Here is a 10,796-nt window from a genome sequence, read left to right as displayed (position 1 = left end):
TTCAGAGTGGGTGTTAAACATGGCTTGCCTCTTGCTATTTCTGTTGTTGTTCGGGGGACATAGCATCTTTCTTTCTAGCTATCATGTGTAATAGAAAATTTTGGCTTGAATTTGTCATGTCAGTTCAATTCAACTGTGGCTTTTGAGCTTTTCCTATGTACCCCTACTGATTGCGAGGACCTCGTGACTGAAATGAAGTCTTGTTCTCAAGGAGCACACTGTTTTGCAGGGAAGTTTCATATAAGCTACTAATTTTAACAAATGGTAATATGACAATTTTAGGTTGATACACTACAGACAACCTGTTATGGCAACCCAGAGAGCAACTGCATTCCAGGTTTTCAGGACATTCTTCAGAGAGGAGACTGTATCTGAGTTGAGCTCTTATCACCTAAACTAGTTAATGAGCATCATTTATTGAGTGCTTACTACCAAGCATTGTGCTCAACCTTTCAATACATTTTCTCATTTCATACTCCCAAGAATTCTATGAAGCAGACACTGTTGTGATCCATACTTTACACTGGACAAACACAGGCTTACGGTTAAAATAACTTCAGCAGCCAAAGACAATTCTTGCTGACTTCAGACTTCTTCCCCTTGCTACTCCACCACACACCTGCTTATTTGAGTAGTTTTTTCAGCAGACAAACGATGGAAAGCCTTCCAAACTGAACTTCCATGTTTATTGGACAAGCAGGGGAAATGGAGTCTGGGAGGGGAAACTATGGAAGCCTAGAAAAATAGTATAGGAATGAGTTCTCAACTGCTGTGAGGTTACTATGTGCCAGGCAGTGCACTTCACAAACACATTATCATTTCATTTTTATAATAAAGTTAAGAACTGGCATATTATTATCCCACTTCTGCAATAAAGGAGACTCACTGAGGTTAAATTTACTTGCCTGAGGCACCAAAAAATGTTGAAAACCGGGGATTTGATCTAAAGTTCTGATGATTTCTTTCTAATCTCTGGAATCCATTAGAGAGAGAAAGGACATTCCCTTAATCTCATCAAAGACTTCCTAGGCTTTTGTCCATTGCCATGCCGTCACTTCCTTTCTTTCTCCATCCCAGGACCAGAGGGCAAATTAAAGATAATATTTTTAAAAAATTCCTGGATCCCTGACATCAAATTGCCTTCCTATTGTCAGCTGGAATATTAGCAGTCAGATTGTAAACTCACAATGAGAAAGAAATGGGAGTAGAGTAATTCCATGACCCCTGAACTGAGGCACAGTTTCCACATTTTACAAATAAAATAACTAACACTTAGTGAATAACATTAGCCAAAATCAGATGGTAACTTAGAGGCAGAAGGGACGAATGCATCATTGACTAATATTGACCAATGCGTAAAACATACTGTATTTAGATATTTACCCTTGGCCTTTTCTGAATCATTGCTTTAAAGGATTCAGATTACAAATCAGTAAAGATGAATCTCCTTCCTCAGAGTTTGGATTTAGGGTTTTCTATTTCTTTTGGGTTTGAGGAGCTTTATATTGGACTTGGCATAAATGATTACAAATGCTCCTTTACCATTCTCCCACGACATGTCCTTAAGGCAACTCCATCTGAGGCTACTTTCACAGATCTGGATTATCTCTACTGAGTGGGTAGGGGAGTTTCCCATGATTCCAGTGCCCTGGAGGACTGTGAAATGGATTTCCTTCTCCATCAAGAAGAAGTGAAAATAACACGTTTCTCAGTTGGCCATAGGATAGATGCCCAAATGCCTGTTGGGTAGCCTAACTGTGCTGGTGATTTACAGAGCAGTTCTCCACAACAAGGAACACCCAGAAGAACCAAAGCCAACCATGCATGTCAAAGTGTCACTCAAAGGTGAAGTGCTGTTACTAAACCACATGGATTGTCTCACACTACTCAGCATTTACAGTTCTGTAATACATCAATGAATATGTATTTAGCTTCTATTATGAGTCAGATACTCTGCTAGAAATGGGATTTAAAGGTAGATAACATAACACTTCTATCTCCAGGGATCTTACAACCTAGAAGAAGATTCTAGAAAATAAACACACAAGCACAATAAAGTTTGGGAAGTGATATGATAGAAACACTTGAAACAAGAATGCACAGAAGGGGCACTATGCAGCTGGGAGGGTCAGACAAGTCTTCCTGGGAGAGGTAACCACTGAGCTGCAATGTGCAGGGTGAATAGGGGTGAGTCAGGTGAAATGAACGGAGAAGAGGGCGTAGAGAGGGTTCTGTGCCACAGGAAGATAAGGCAAAGGGCCAGGACGTGAGAGTGATCATGGTGCTTTAGGTACCTAGAGGTAATTCATGGGACTGAATCTTATAGCCCTGGGTATGAAGCAGGGGGCAGACCATGAGAGGACATCTCCTGGTCTTTCTCAATGACCAGTTCTTTTCCACAACCAATCATTAAATGGTGACTTTGAGGTTTCAGAGACAGAAGCTTTGTCAATGCAAAAACAAAGTATTTATTTTTTCAAGAATATATTTTAAATATAGAATCAGTGAACATCAAGTTGAAAGGGCCTCTCGTCTAATCCAGTCCCTTTGTTTGACAAATGAGGAGGCTGGAGCTCGGAGAGGTTTGGTGTCTTATCCAAGGTCCCCAGCAAGCTTTAATATTTTTTTTTTCTTTAATCAATGCGCAGTCTATTACATTCCCAGATGGGAGGAATGTGAATTGTCAAAGGGAGTCATTTGTTTTTCTTAGATCCAGGTATAGTATTCATATCACTAAAGTGGCCAAAACATTATTTATAAACAGTTCCCCAGATCATTCCAGAAATCAGTGACCTTTATGTGTTTGAGTCATTCTGAGTAATTGTCTATTCCAAAGTGCATTCTATACAGAAAGGCAAGATAGAAGAGACATGAACCCAGACCCAGACACACGAGGCACTTTCATATGTGATAGCCCTCTATTCATGAGCATGGTATGTTTTAATAACACACTTCCAGAGGAAATACTCCTGTCCTTAATACTGCCCATCAATCTGACTGGTGGTCAGCAAGCTTGTTTAAGTCTGAGATGATGACTGCAATGAAAGGAAACTAGCAAAGGCATTGTCAGTGATCCCTGACTCAGAGCCTTCCATTCCAGCTCCTAAAAATCACTTACTGTGTTAGCACTTCTCCCTCCCAACTGCAAAATAATTAATGCTTATGTAATGTCTTTTATCCCAGGAGCTCAAGGGATTTACCAGCATTACAGTGCCTGGTTCCTTTCTGATTAGCCATGGGAAAATGTCAGTTCTTGTTGCTCAGGAAAATGACTGCCCTTTCCAATGTAAGGCACCACGCACAGCCAGATCCATCATTCTCAGACCAGAGAGGGAGGTGCCTATGCCAGCAGGGCAAACAGAGACCTGAACAAGAAAGGGACCTTGTCATGGACCTAGGACTCTGTTGATGAGCTGGCCGGGTGACAGGAGGTTCTGATTCCCTAGGCGAGCAGAGCTGGGGAAATGCTGTATGTTCCAGAAGCCTCACCCGCCCCCTCCAGGCTGCTGTCACTGGTTTGCTGTGGAGTACCTTACATATTGTGTTTTGAAATTATGAGCCTCCTGTAATCCACCTTTAAATGTTTCAAGAGTCTATTTCAGATGCTAAGAGCCGTGTGTGTGTGTGTGTGTGTGTGTGTGTGTGTGTGTGTGTGTGTGTGTGTTGTGGCTCCTAATTAACAGGACGAGTCAGTGAACAAAGTTTTCAGAATACAGGACGTGTCCTTTTAGAACTATGTAATATCACATAGGCTGTCCAAGTAGTTAGAGAAAATCAGTTACTTGTATGGGAAAATTAGCATTTTACACTCTACTCCTTTAGTATTTTCCAACATTGTAATCATTTTGGAGCTAAACTCAGACTGCCTTACACTATAGGGAAGGACAAGATGGTAAATCCTTATGTCAGAATTATTGGGTTCAAATTCCACAAGTTCCACCACCTGGCAGTGTGACCTCAGGCAATCAGTTAACGTTTTATTTTTTTCTTTCAGTTTTCTCATTTCTAAAATGTATATAATCCTACCTCAAAGGGCTATTGTGAGCTTAGTGTGGTCATGAGCATAGAGAGCCCGGCAGCTCTTGTTACATCCATAGAGCAGTGGCTGCGGGTGCACCTGCTCCTTAGGGCTAGGCCAAGTACTTCTTCATCTTTGTTCAAAGGAACAGGAAACTCTTCTCTGTTATGCTCATCAGAATCTTCTTTAAAACAAGACTCAAACTGAGACCTGGCAAAAACCATGTTTATTCCCCCAGGCCCTTTTCTACTAATAACTCTTCCCCGGACAGGCTGCTATTGTATTTAATTTTCTTCTGCTTTCTTTAAAGGAAGATTTTTAATGTGATTATCAGATTTTTCCTAAAGGATTAGGGTTTAATGGCGAATTCTTATTTGCATTTGGCATCGAAACCAAAATCTTTCTATATCTTATAGCAGTAAACATGATTTACCACTTATTACGTGCCTGACACCTTTTGAGTGTTTCACGTATGTTGACATTTAATTTCTCACAACAATTGTTAATTTTACTATTTTTCAAAGGAGAAAACTGAGGCACAGAGACATTAATTTGCTCAGGGCACACCATGCTGTCTTTCCAGGTTTCACTGGAAGGCAGAGCCTGTGGCAAGAAATAAAATGTAAAAGCTCTATTTGGAAAATGCAAGCCCAAAGGTGAGGGAAGAAAGAGGTGACACAGGAGGACATATTCAGCAGGTATGGTCACTGGGACTCTGACCTTCTCTGGAATGTTTACAAGGAGAATATGTGCCTTGGAACAGACTACAGAAGGAAGAAAGGAGAGACGTTCATCCACCCATCTCCCTCCATCTTTCACTCCCTGTTAGTTGAGGTGCCTTCCCTTCCTCCCAAAAGCTTAATGCCCCTCACTGCCAGGGTTTGTTATGCTGTCCCTCAGCTTAGAGGCTACGCAGGAAGTCGGCATTGTGAGTTTCCATCAAGCTATAATGTGGATGGGCAACTTGGTACAGGTAGGTGTTGGTGGAGAAAGAGCAGGCTGAGAGACACTGAGAAGGCTGATCAGGACTGTGTCAGGTTCGCTCAGGTGTAATTAGAAAGATGACTGTGTTATCCCAATGGTAGAACCCTTTTGAGCCCAGATGATTTCATTTCCTAAGGAGGCCATGACAAATTTCCACAAAACTGGTGGCTTAAAACAACAGAAATTTACTGTCTGGTCATTCTGGAGGATAGACGTCCAAAATCAAGATGTCATCAGGACTAGGCTCCCTCCAAAGGATCTAGGCAAAAATCCTTCCTTGCTTCTTCCCAGCTTCTGGTGGCTAATGGAAATCCTTGAAGTTCCTTGGCTTGTAGAGGCAATCCTCCCACCTCTGCTTCCATTTTCATGTCATTTTCTCTGTGTCCCTGTATGTCTTCTCTCTCTTTTTTTTTTAAATCAGAGTTGCACTCTGTCACCCGGGCTGCAGTGCAGTGGCATGATCACAGCTACACCAGCCTCGACCTGCTGGACTCAGGGGATCCTTCTGCCTCAGCCTTCCAAGCAGCTGGGATTACAGGCATGCTCAGCTGATTTTTTTGAATTATTGTAGTGATGAGGTCTCGCCATATTGTCCAGACTGATCTCGAACTCCTGGGCTCAGGAAATCCTCTCGCTTCAGCCTCCAGAAATGCTGGAATTACAGGCATGAGCCACTGTGCATGACCTGTTCTCTCCTCTTAGAAGGACACTAGTCTTTGGTCCAGAGGCCCACCCAAAACCAGCATGATTTCATCTTGAGATTCTTAACTAATTACATCTGCAAAGATCTTTATTCCAAATAAGATCACACTCTGAGTTTTGGGGTAGGCAGAAATTTTGAAAGGACACTATTTAACCAGCTACACTAGGCCTTAGTAAACCATCAGTGCTATTGGCTGTAGTGAAATCCCTTGCCTGAGAGAGAACAAGGATCATGTGGTACCTCTGTCAGGCATTGGTAAAAATTCTTAAAGTCAGAATATCTCAGGATGTATTGATAATTGATAAAGTCACTTGATAGCTACTAAGGAGTGTGAACTGTAGTGCATTTTCTTTAGGCTGTCCAACTGAAATGAGCTGATTTAGCCATCCTGTTACAAAAATAGACACATTGATGTGAAAGCCATCTACGTAGGCTATGAAGACATCTGTAAACACTCAGAGAAACAGAATGAAAAGGTTTTACATGACACTACTTATGATATCACTATATTCACATAGCTGAAAAGACCAGAAGTTCTTTGTATTTTTGTGCAATTGTACACTTTTCTTTTAGTAGAAGCTCTTGGAGTTATTTTGGTTTACAAAGCATGACACTCTGCATTTTTGCCTCTTCACTCAATGGAATATGTTTTTCCAAAACCATCTTATTTTGGATATTGCCACATGGTGTGCTGTTCATTGTTGATCATTTTCTCTGTAATGTCACTAGCCAGAAGGCCATGTTATTTCAAATCTTGCTTCAGTGACTCTTGAAAGCATTTTTTAGGGTAAAGAGTACCCATTGAGAAAGGAGAAGTGGAGAGTGTCTTCCCGTCATTGACATGGGCCTGTTTCAGTTTATCCATGTAAGAAAACATTGATTCAGTATCTACAATCAATATACCAGTCCCTAGTTGAGCTCTGGGGATACAGTAGTGAACTCAGGGGATCTGTTTTTGCTTTCAGGGGTCTTGTCATTTAGCTACTGGGGTCACCTGTTAATCAATGATAAGTCAGAAAAACTACTTTCTGAGCTACATCTTGATCTGAATTTTATGTCATAGGAAGCATCCAATAAACAGAATTCACTTCTTGCTCTCTAAAATAGGTATTTATAGGGTCAAAATACCAAATGTGACCTTGGGGATCATTCAGTCCTATCTACTAATTTCAGCCAACAGACATCTGACAAATATTTAATGAAAGTTCACAATGCATCAGACTCAGTGCTATCCCCTGAAGAAACAGCAGTGTGTAAAAACAGGTTCAGAACCGGGCTCGGTGGCTCAACCTGTAATCCCGCACCTTTGGGATGCTGAGATGAGTGGATTGCCTGAGCCCGCGGGTTTGAGACCTGCCTGGGCAGCAAGGCCTCATCTCTACAATAAATCAAAAATCAGCCGAGCGTGGTAGCGCGCGCCTGTAGTTCCAGTTACTCGGAAGGCTGAGGCGGAAGGATCGCCGGAGCCCAGCGGGCCAACGCTGCAGTGGCCGGGAGCGGCCACTGCACTCCAGTCTGGGTGACAGAGTGAGACTACAACTCAAAAAACAAAAAAAACAGGTTCAGGACTGGCCCTCATGAAACTTACAGTCTAGAACTGGGAGTCAAATGTTATCAAATACAAAGAAACATAAAATTGTGATCGGGATAAGGGTTATGAAGGCGGTTTAGACAGCATTAAAAAATGGTGAGATGGGGGATTTTCTGAGTCAGGAAGACTTCCCCAGGAACGGAGACCAAAGCTAGGATGTAACCGAGGTGAAGGTTCCAGGGGCAGGGAGGAGGAAAGAGTGCTCCAGGTGGAGGGAACAGGCAAGTTTTTCAGGTCCTTTCTGCAGACCTGCATCAGTCTGGAACGGGAGCCAGGAATCTGCATTTTATTTCTGAGGAGAGCTCTGTAAGTGATTCTGATGCTACCCTGAGAGATTCCTTATTTTGAAAGCACAAGCCTGTTTTCTGACAGGTCTCAAAACAGACCTTCTCCACCAGCTAGAGGACTTTGGGCAAGCTTCTCTCCAAGCCCTAGTCACCTCATTTGTAAAATTGGGATGATGTGTCCTTTAAAAAATTTGAGATGACATTCAATATGATGTGTATCAAAGTTTGTGCCACAGTTAAACACATGGATGTAAGTGTGCAGGTGGGCGAGATCCCACTGCCTTTGCTCAGGAAGATCTCCAGGGACAGGGACTGCATGGCCTGGTGGGAAGCCCATCACACACATGAGGACAAATCACACAGGTTTCCAGTAGATTTTCAGGAGAAGACTTTCCTTCCGACTCCCCAAGTGAAGAAGGGCACAAAGGAGTTTGGACTGGATGGTGCGAGGGTAAGGAGGGTGAAAATAGTGCTGGCTTCATATTAAAGAAGGGAGCACATCCTGTGGCCGGGGAGGATCACAAGCAACTGGAGGCAGATGTCCAGTACTGGGGACAGTCACGTGGCTTCAGGATCTTCCTTGTTATCAAATCCAGACAGTTATCTGTTATATCAGCCAGGTCCTGGCAAGAAACAGGTGCATATTCAACAGTGGTGACTGGAGAGAATTAATGAAAGAGCCATGTGCAAAGATATGAGCAGGGTTAATGGTGACTCCCCTGGACCAGTTATGGTTATGAACACTGTGACACCAACCCCCTATTTCTGAAGTGACAGGGTGAGGGACTGAAGTTACTGGAACCCAGCAGAAGCATTCACTTTGGAAGAAGGCCAGCCATCAGGAGCCAAGGCTGTATGGAAGGACACCTGGCCACTGATGACCAGGGAGCTGGGGAATTATTCGACCCCTCTCCTCTCATACTCCCAAATTCTGCAGGTGCCTTTCATGGGTCAAGCCCGACCAGGAGTTAGAGGGCAATAGAGAACATTAAGGCAGCACATAAAGCCACCCAGTGCAGGAAAGGAAAAGATAGGAAAGTACATGGAGAATACCCAGCGCATCATTTTGTGAAGGGATCATGCATCTCTGAGTCCCAGGCTCTGTTCTGAGCACTCTATGTTTACATGTATTGTGTCATTTAATTGTCATGATAAATTAAAAGCAAAGCTATGTGTATGTCTGTGTGAGTGCATTTATATTCACACACTTTGCAGGACTTTAGCAGCACAATGGAAATGCTGCGGCCGCTGCTCGGGTCTGTTTTGGTGAAGCCAGCCCACTGCCATAGAGTTGAATTATTTTGGTAGCTGTTAATATTGCATCATTTTTAAAAAGTTGGGGTAGAATATAGTGCTAATTAGTGTGCAGGGTGCTCAGCTCCAGGCTGTTGACAGGAATGAGAGGAAGGCTGAGCTGTTGCCTTTGCTGCTGTTCTCAGTTCTGCTTTGTCACTGCCTGTGGAGGCGGCATATGGCAGAAGGCAGGGTGGGCTCCCTGAAAGCAGGATTAGGGTGCAAAGCCCTCAGCAGAACCCACCGACCCCAGAGTCAGGGGAGCACCTGTACTGTGGCCAGCAGCTGGGCAGTTGGCAGGGGAACCCTGCCTGGTTCTGCCTCATGCTTGGGGAGGAATAAAAAACCAGAAACATTCTCAGGAAATAAATCTGTACCTTGGGCTATGGTTCCAAACTTTGGTATACATAAAAGCCAGGTGAGAGAGCGCATTAAAAAGGCAGATTAGCCGGGCTTGGTGGCTCAGCCTGTAATCCCGCGCCTTTGGAAGGCTGAGGTGAGTAGATTGCCTGAGCCCGTGGGTTCGAGACCCGCCTGGGCAGCGAGACCTCATCTATACAGTAAATAAAAAAATCAGCTGGGCGTGGTAGCGCATGCCTGTAATTCCGGCTACTCGGAAGGCTGAGGTGGAAGGATCGCTGAAGCCTGGCAGGTCGAGGCTGCGGTGGCTGGGAGCGGCCACTGCACTCCAGTCTGGGCGACAGAGTGAGACTCCAACTCAAAAAAAAAAGGCAGACTGCAGGGACCCTCCCTAGGATTCCACTGAAGTAGGATCTGGGACTCAGGAACATGCCTTGCGTACCTGCCCCCAGGACTGCAAAGCAGATGACCTGTGGACCTCACAGGGACGGTGCTACTAGAAGGCTTTTTTTCCCCTGGATCTGGGAGAGACAGTCAGATTCTTGGGTGACCAAGTCTCTCGTCTGAAACTGACTTACAGTGGTTGCATATCCAGTACTGAAAGGAGGGGCAATGTGTAGCTGCAGAACTGGGAGGAGGAATGAGGAATGGGAATCTTGGTTAAGGAGTAAGCCAGGCATGATGGGAGGAAGCAGCTGACAGAAACCATGCTGGGGGACAATCCCAGAAGAGATATGGAAATCCTTTCTCTGCTGGAATGGAAAGTGCTTTCAGGGAGGCCACTCCTTCTGCCAAGCCCAGACCCACCACCTCACCCTCAGGGTGGTCAGAGGAAGAAGTTGCTGATGCTGTATGAACTACAACGTCCCCCAGGACCAGCCACCTTGCTTCCCTAGGGTCATGTTCACTGAGTTGCTCGATGAAAAGACCTCGGAGAGATCTGTCAGGGCTCACACCGGAGACATGAGCTGATGCCCTAGACCCTGTCACCCAATGCTTCTGCCACTTTGGACATCACTCTACCTCTCAAAGCCTCCATGTCCAAATTGGTGAAATGCAAATAATAAGGCCAGCTTTACCACCTTCATCAAAGATAGCCTGAGATTTGTTGAAGCCCTGCAAGTGTAAAAGAACAGATATTTATTGAGTGCTGGATTGTGTGATTTATATGCATCATGCAAAGCAATGCATGAAGAAAGACACTGTTATTTGTCTTATAAACTTCAGGTTTAAGCACTTAAAAGCTGATTTCAAATGAAGAAGTTTGGCTTGAAATGACGTCACTGAAGTACTTTCTGATTAAGTTGTTTTCTTTCCTTCCCTCATTTGTGTCCACATCTCCCCAGCGGGACTTTGTCTAGCATGTTCTCTAGCATGTCATGAGCTCCAGGCTGTATCAGGTATTCTGTCTTGATATCTTTTTTTTTTTTTTTGAGTTGGAGTCTCACCCTGTCACTCAGACTGGAGTGCAGTGGCCGCTCCCGGCCACTGCAGCCTCGACCTGCTGGGCTCTGGCGATCCTTCCGCCTCAGCCTTCCAAGTAGCTGGAACTACAGGCAT

This window comes from Carlito syrichta, unplaced genomic scaffold (genome assembly GCF_000164805.1).
Source record: "Carlito syrichta isolate Samal-C Ts95f unplaced genomic scaffold, Tarsius_syrichta-2.0.1 Scaffold304240, whole genome shotgun sequence".
In the NCBI taxonomy this organism is placed as follows: domain Eukaryota; kingdom Metazoa; phylum Chordata; class Mammalia; order Primates; family Tarsiidae; genus Carlito; species Carlito syrichta.
Note: the sequence above shows the minus strand (reverse complement) of the source record.